The sequence below is a fragment of the Physeter macrocephalus genome, chromosome 8, assembly GCF_002837175.3.
Source record: "Physeter macrocephalus isolate SW-GA chromosome 8, ASM283717v5, whole genome shotgun sequence".
NCBI classification, from domain to species: Eukaryota; Metazoa; Chordata; class Mammalia; order Artiodactyla; family Physeteridae; genus Physeter; species Physeter macrocephalus.
Window position 1 is genome coordinate 132090800 of NC_041221.1, and position 8281 is coordinate 132099080.

The window sequence follows — 8281 nt, forward strand, 5'->3', positions numbered from 1 at the left end:
CTGAGTGTTTACCTCTGTCTTCCATGAGCCACCCGAGACTTGGACCTCATTCTCTGTAGCCAGGAGCTCTGCTGGGAGATCTGTGGGGCAGGGAAGGCCTCACCAGCACCCTATTTCTTGCCAGTAAGTCAGGGTCAGGCTATTATAAAAGAATGCCTGTTTCAAGACATGACTAGGTTTGGCTGATTCAGGCTTCAAGATATGGATTCTGTTTCCCTTTTGTGAGTTGGAGTGGGGACTCTGCTAGCAGTCACCATTAGAGTTTGTATCCACCAAGACAGAGGCCAAGGCAGGCACAGGAAGAGCCTGGTCTTCCCAATTAACTCAGACAAGTGGAACTTAATCCTTTATTTCTGAAACAAATCTTTACGTCCCTGAAGAGACCCTAAGGGCCTCTAATCATGAGGGGGCTTAAAAGGTTTTCCCTCTGAGAGCCAGGTCATGAAAATCTTGAGGTGAAGAGTTAGGAATGGGAGGAATTTAACCACCCAGAATTGTTGGCCAGCGGCCAGGGGAGGACCCTGGAGCCTTTTTTGGGAAACAGACTTTACGTGTGCTGGAAGAGGGGCTTGGGATATGCCTAAGGAGTGGGAGCAGACCCTCTCTCTGGAGCCTTGAAAATATTTGCTTCTAGAGAAAGATGCATGGAGATTGTCCTGGGCACCATTCCCAGCCCTATGGGACAGCTGAAGGCAGGGCATGTACAAAGCTTCCCTGGGGGTGTCCTGCAGAATCCCAGCAGAGGCTCCTCCCCCTTGTTGTTGGATCAGCAGCTCTCCCCACGCCACTGGGTCACCTCCATTATTTAGGCCGCAGTGTTGGTCTGGCTCCTGCGGCTCCCTGTTCTCCTTCCCATTGTAACAGACTCCTATCTGACCACATCCTTTCAGTCAGAATAGGAAGACAAAGCCTGGCCCTCTAAGGAAAGAGCTTCTCTTTCTAAATATTTACCTTGTTGCTGTGAATCATGAAGACTCCCTTTGTGTGTAGCCTCCCAGGCTCAAGTCATTCACCCCCAGCCCGCTGTGCTTGACGTGGCCAGTGGGTTGGGCCACCCTGTCCTCACCCCTCAGGGAGGCAGGGCTGAAGTAGGCCCTCTGTCCCACACAGACACCCAAGGGGCCTGCTTCAGACTTGAGGATGGAGGTCCAGGGAGGCAGTGGCCATTTTCCTTGGCTGACTTGAGATGCCAGGGAGATCTCCCTGCAGAGCTCGGGAAGGGTCCTGAAAGTTGGATTTTCTTCCTTTTTCGTATGGTCAAGTGATAGTTGAAGATTGAGGTGAAAGTTCTCTAAGCCTCTTTTTTTTTTTCACTTTAAAAATAACTTTATTCAGGTATAATTACATATCATAATGTTTACTCATCACAAATGTACAACTCAGTGATTTCCGTAAATTTATAGAGTTGTGCAGCCATCATTGCAAACCAGTTTTAGAACATTTCCATTATCCCAAGATGTTTTCTTACGCCCATTTTTAGTCAATCTCACTCCCGCTTGCAGCCCTAGACTGCCTTACTCTCTGTCTCTATGGATTTCCCTTTTTCTGGACATTACATATCAATGGATTCATATAATATGTGGTCTGTTGAATCTGGCTTCTTTCACTTAGCATGTTTCTATGATTCATCAACGTTGTACCATGTATCAGTAGTTTATTCATTTTTATTGCCAAATAATATTCTACTGTAAGGATGTGAAACATTTTGTTTGTCCTTTCCCCCAAATGAAGGTCATTTGGATTGTTTCCATTTCTGGATTATTATGAATAATGCTGCTATGACTATTTGCTTACAAGTCTTTGTATATACAGAAAATTTTAATCATTCCAATTACTCTGTGATTTAGTACCATTGTAATTTCTTTTTCTCCAGATAATGAAACTGAGGCTCAAAAAATTATGAAACTTAATACCTGAAACCATAAAATTCCTGGAAGAAAATGTAAGCAGTATGCTCTCTGACACTGGTCTTAGCAATATTATTTTTGGATCTGTCTCCTCAGGCAAGGGAAACAAAAGGAAAATAAACAAATGGGACTACGTCAAACTAAAAAGCTTTTGCACAGTGAAGGAAGCCACCAACAAAATGAAAAGGCAACCTACTGAATGGGAGAAGATATTTGCAAATGATATATCCAATAAGGGCTTAATATCCAAAATATATAAAGAACTCATACAAGTCAATGGCAAAAAAACAATCTGATAACAAATGGACAGATGTAATAAACTATAATGGAAAAGAATATGAAAAAGAATATCTTTATCTATCTATCTATCTATCTGAGTCACTTTGCTGTACACCAGAAACCAACACAACATTGCAAACCAACCATACCACAATAAAAAAATAAAAATAAAAAATGGGCAGAGGACTTGAATAGATATTTTCCTAAGGAAGATATAGAGATGGCCAACAGGAACATGAAAATATGCTCAGCATCACTAATCATCAGGGGAATGCAAATCAAAACTACAATGAGATATCACCCCACACCTGTCAGAATGGCCATCATCAAAAAGACAACAAATTTTAGGCATTGGTGAGTATGTGGAGAAAAGGGAACCCTTGCACACTATTGGTGGGAATATAAATTGGTGCAGTCACCCTGGAAAACAGTATGGAGAGTCCTCAAAAAATCAAAAATAGAACTATCATATGATTCAGCAATTTCACTTCTGCATATTTACCTGAAGAAAACGAAACACTAATTCAAAAAGATACATGTACCCCAATGTTCACTGCAGCATCATTTACAGTAACCAAGACATGGAAGCAACCCAAGTGTCCACTGACATGTGAATGGACAAAGAAGATGTGGTATGTACGTACAATGGAATACTACTTAGCCATAAAAAGAATGAAATCTTGCCATTTGCAATAACATGGGAAGACCTAGAAGGTCTAGTGAAATAAGTCAGACAGAGAAAGACAAACACCATATGATTTCACTTAAATTTGAAATACAAAAAACAAGACATACGAACAAACTAAACAAAACAGAAACAAACTCATAGATACAGAGAATAAACTGGTGGTCACCTGAGGGGAGGGAGTCGGGTGTGGGCAACATACGTGAAGGGGATTAAGAGGTACAAACTTTCAGTTATAAAATAAATAAGTCATGGGGATGTAATGTACAGCATAGGGAATATAGTCAATAGTATTGGAATAACTTTGTATGGTGGGAGGGGGAGGTATTAGGAACATTATAGCAGAAATGCAAAGCTAATAAGCTAATCAGCTTCTGACATTCAATGTAAGATTTAGGGACAATGTAGTAAGCTTAAAAGCCAGGTTTTAGAAGAGGGAGTGTAGGGAGAGGAAAATGGAGGAGGGTAGTACATTTATTTATTTTTTATTATTTTTAGCATATCAAGAGGAAAACTTGGAGGATTTAGATCTTCGTTTCTTCCATAGTTGAAGAAGATACCTCTTCCACCTTGACAAAGCTCTTTGGCATCCCACCCCGGAAGGATATGGCCAAGTTTGATGAGAAAGGTAGGAACCTGCTCTCTGGCCAGGGCTTGAGTGGGGAGAAGTGCAAGGGCAACAGGGCTGAGCATGTCAGCCCCCATCTCCCCATGTGGACTTTGGGTTGGAGAGAGCAGGGATGGTAGGGTTAGTTGAAGAGTGACAAGTTCATGGGCTTTGGACCTGAGGCACATATGGGGCTCTGGGCAGAGCTCGCCTCCAGTCTTCCCCGCTCCAAACTGGTAACAGCTGCATAAAAGGAAACTTGGTAGTCCAGCATGGTTAGTGGAGAGAACGTGAATGTTTGGCTTTTCTAAGTTTCTAAGCCTCTTTTGAACCCATTCCAGGCCAGCTCACATTCCTTCAACAAACATTTATTGAGTTCATGATTGTTGCTGGGCCTGGTCTTTTCTTTCAGTGTCCTCAGAGCTCAGCCTAAGCCTGACACACAGTAGGTGCTGAGAAACAAAAAGCACAGTCATGGAGCAGCCACAGGAGCAAGTAATCAGATAGAGAAGAGACCCCTAGGCAGAGTTTTACTGCCCGGGGCTCTGACATCATGTTTTAGGAAGGTTGTAGCTTTTGGGGACTGTATAAGACATTTTCTGGAAAACTTTGTGCAAATCAAGTTGTTGTAAATTGGAACTTTGGAGTTGTCCTAGACTCCCAGAAACTGGAAAAGGGCTGAGAGTCCTTATCTGAGTGGCCTTTAGGAGGTGATATGGCCACAAGGGTGGAGCCCTTGTGAATGGGAGTCCTATCAAAGAGACCCCAGAGAGCTCTCTCGACTCTTCCACCACGTGAGGATGTGGTAAGAAGTTGCAACTGTGGAAGAGGGCCCTCTCTAGAACCAGACTGTGCTGGTACCCCAATCTAGGACTTCCAGCCTCCAGACCAGTGGGAGATAAATATCTATTGTTTATAAGCCACTCAATCTGTGGTTGTTGGGAGAGTCTTTGAGAGGACATGAATGTCAGTTGACCCACAAGCTGGATCTGGGCCATCAGAGGTCCCTTCCCCCCTTCTCCCATCCTTAGAATGTATAAAAGAACCACTGTTCTTATACTAGGAGCCACCTCAAGGGCACAGCCTTGAGAGAGCAATGTGTTGTTGAGACCATCTGGACGATATGAGTGACTGAGCCCAGTTAAAGCTGCTGCATAAACTTTAAGATTCTGGTGAGCAGGTGGGGAGATCTAATCATCTTGCCACCGCCCAAGTCTAGCCTTGTGTGTGAGTTTCCTTGCTTATTAAAACTGCCACCTGGGCTTCCCTGGTGGCACAGTGTTAAGAATCCACCTGCCAATGCAGGAGACACAGGTTCGAGCCCTGGTCTAGGAAGCTCCCACATGCCACGGAGCAACTAAGCCCGTGCACCAAAACTACTGAGCCTGTGCCCTAGAGCCTTCGAGCCACAGCTACTGAAGCCCGCGCGCCTAGAGCCCGTGCTCCGCAGCAAGAGAGGCCACCGCAATGAGAAGACCCCACGCAGCCATAAATAAATAAATTAGTTAATTAAAAACAAAACAAAACAAAACACAAAAAAACTGCCACCTATCAATCTGGAATGGTCTTCCTGTTCAGTTCCTCCTTGCCCCACATGTATGGGGGCCAGTTTGGAATTTCACTTGGGAGACCCTTGAGATTGGGAACCAGCAGTGGTATTTTGTTAAAGCATCCGAGCTAAGACAAGTTTGCAGTCAAGGTGTCAACAGGCTGCAGTCGTTGGAAGGGTTGACTGGAGCTGGAGGATCTGCTTTCAAGATGGTTCGCTCACGTAGTTGGCAGGTTGGTGCTGGCTTGGCAAGAGCCCCAGTTCCTCACCTTGTGCACCTCTTCGTTGGGCTGCTTGAGTGTCCTCAAGACATGGCAGCTGGCTTCCCCCAAAGTGAGAGTTCCAAGAGACAGCCAGGAAAAATGGCACTGTCTTTTCTGACTTAGTTTAGAAGTCATACACCATCCTTTCTGTGATATCCTGTTGGGCAGCCCTGTGCAGTGACGGGGACACTACACAAGGGCATGCATGAGTAACAGGAGATGAGGATGATTGGGGGCCATCTTGGAGGCTGGCTACCAACTTCTAATATAGTATATGCCTTGTTATTTAGTATGTGCATTGTTCATTGTCTTTCCTTTGAGAGCAGGTCTCTGTCTTTTTTATTTACCAAGTGCCCAGAATAGTACCTGACACATACACAGCACTCAACAGATACTAAATTGTATTAATTTTAATTGAGTGATTTGCCTGGGGCCTGTGGTGGGGCGGGGGGACATAGTAGTCAGTGCCTCTGACTTTTTGTGAAACAAAAATCCACTGCCTCTCACTGTCACTAGATATGCCGAGTGTTGGCTATGTTGGCAAACTTTTTTTTTTTTTTTAATTAAGAACCACCTGTATTTGAAGGTAGCTAGTGAGAAAGAGTTATAGGAACATGATTCTATTCTTCTGCTCCCCAGGAAACAAAATAAAAAGAAGCTTCTTAATCTATGCCTCAGTTTCCTCATCTGAAAAATGGAATGTTTCTGGGTGTTTTTAAGGATTAAATGAGCTAATGAATGTCAAGTATATCTCATACAGTACACTGTCAAAAAATATGTTAATATCATTTGAACTTAGGAGGTGCTTGAATCCTGAAACAGTATGTGAGAGAGGTAGAGGCATCCTCTCTGGCGTCTTTAGGACTGCCTAGAAAAGGCATCAGGCGTGTGTCCATCTGGAAGCATGCTGTGAACACCCACATCGAGGTCACTGCCCAAGTGGATGCCTGCCAGCAATGTAGACCCCACCCAGGAATCTTCTGGGCAAGGTGAGGAAGTGGTGAGGGCCGTCCACTAACTCAAGAGTATCTTCAGTCAGCTCCTACTAGGTGCTGGCCGTGGGCTTGCAGAGATGGTGAAGTGCAGTCCCTGGCCTCGGGGGACTCCCAGTCTAGAGGGAGAGACAGACAGGAAGGCCGATAGTTCTGGGACAGCGTGGTCAGTGTAGAGACAAGTCCTAGAGCCCCAGAGGAAAAGGGGCTCAGAGATGGCCTTTGAGAGGAGGTGATACAACCTGAGCTTTGGGGCTGAGTAGGCGTTGGGAGTGTGAAGGATGGGAGGCAGGCGAAGAGAATGTCCCAGCAGAGGAAACAGCCTGGGCAAAAGCCTGATGCGACAGAAAGGGTGACATGGGGGGCCATGTGGAGGTGACAAAGAGAGATGAGGCTGGGGAGGCAGAAAAGATGAACAGTATGGAATTTTATCCTTTAGGACTTTATTTCATAGTCCTAGAAAAACCTAAAGAATGAAGTTGTCAGACCTTTGTTTAAAAACCCACCGGTGGCCTTCTGGAGGACAGACTAGGATGGGCGAGATCTGAGGCAGGGAGATGAGAGAGGACACTGGTGCAGGGACCCTGAAGCCAAGGGTAGGGTCACGGGTTGCGGGATTCCCCTGGGCATGACCCAGGGACCCTCCCCGTGTGGTCTGGAAGGAGAGCCTTCCCGGCGGTCTGCTCCAGTTACTGCCAATGCAGGAGGCGTGGGGAGACCACGCTACTACATGGTAGCAGAAAACAAGGACCTGCTTTGCTTTTGTACCTGCTTTCTTCTCCTGGAAGGGATGGGATTCATTGCAAAAGAGCTCCACTGTCCCTCTCTCCCCCTCTCGCATTCAAAATATAATGACCTCTATGCGCTCCTAGCACTTACTCTTATGCCTGGCTCAGTGGACACTGGGATAAGGACAGTGGTTGCGTGATTCAGTTCTCCTGGAGACTAGCGCCTACCCACCCATCTTTGCTTCCTCAGTAACCTGTAGTACAGGGTCTAGCCCTTTCAGCAGGGGCCCAGTAAGAAGATGACCTTGGCAAATGGATTCAAGCCCTGTTTAAAACCCTTTCTGCAGAGTCCTTATTTGTGTGTGCTTGCACACATACAAACACACACACGTGTACTCACGTATGCATGCTCCCCACCACCCGAGCCATCTTCTAGAATGGGATTTATCAGATCAGCCTCCACCCCATTCCCTCCCCACCCTGGGTTCACAGCCAGGGAAGCGAAAGATGAGCCGAGTGGTTTTTCTCTTGAGCCAAAGCTCAGTTAGAGGGAAGCACATCTGGCATGCCCAGCCTGGGGACTTTGGGGCAGGTCTCTGGGGGCCGCCTGCAAGTGTCTTGAACCGGCTTTCTCACGTCGAGCATGGTAGCGAATCCTCCAACCGATTGTGCAGGGCAGGGATCCTTGTGGTCTCCTGCACTTCTTCCCCCTCCCTGCTTCATGGCCGTTGCCTAGCGCTGGGCTCTCTCATCCCGATCCTCTTCTCCCACCCCGTTTGTGAGGTGGCGGGGAGGAGAAGTGTCAGGTTTTTGTGGTGAGGAAAATCTGGCAGTCCTGAATTTCTTCCTGAATCAACCATCTGCTGAATGTTTTCCAGGAATATGAAAGTTTTTGAGGTATGGGGGAAGTGGGAGGGTGAAAAATGGTGGTTCCTTCTTTTTTTAAAAAAAAATTTATTTATTTATTTTTACCTGTGTTGGGTCTTCATTGTTGCACACGGGCTTTCTCTAGTTCTGGCAAGCGAGGGCTGCTCTTCGTTGTAGTGCATGGGCTTCTCATTGTGGTGGCTTCTCTTGTTGTGGAGCATGGGCTCTAGGCATGCGGGCTTCAGTAGTTGTGGCATGTGGGCTCAGTAGTTGTGGCTCGCGGGCTCTAGAGCACAGGCCCAGTAGTTGTGGCGCATGGGCTTATTTGCTCCAGAGAATGTGGGATCTTCCTGGACCAGGGATCGAACCCATGTCCCCTGCATTGGTAGGTGGATTCTTAACCA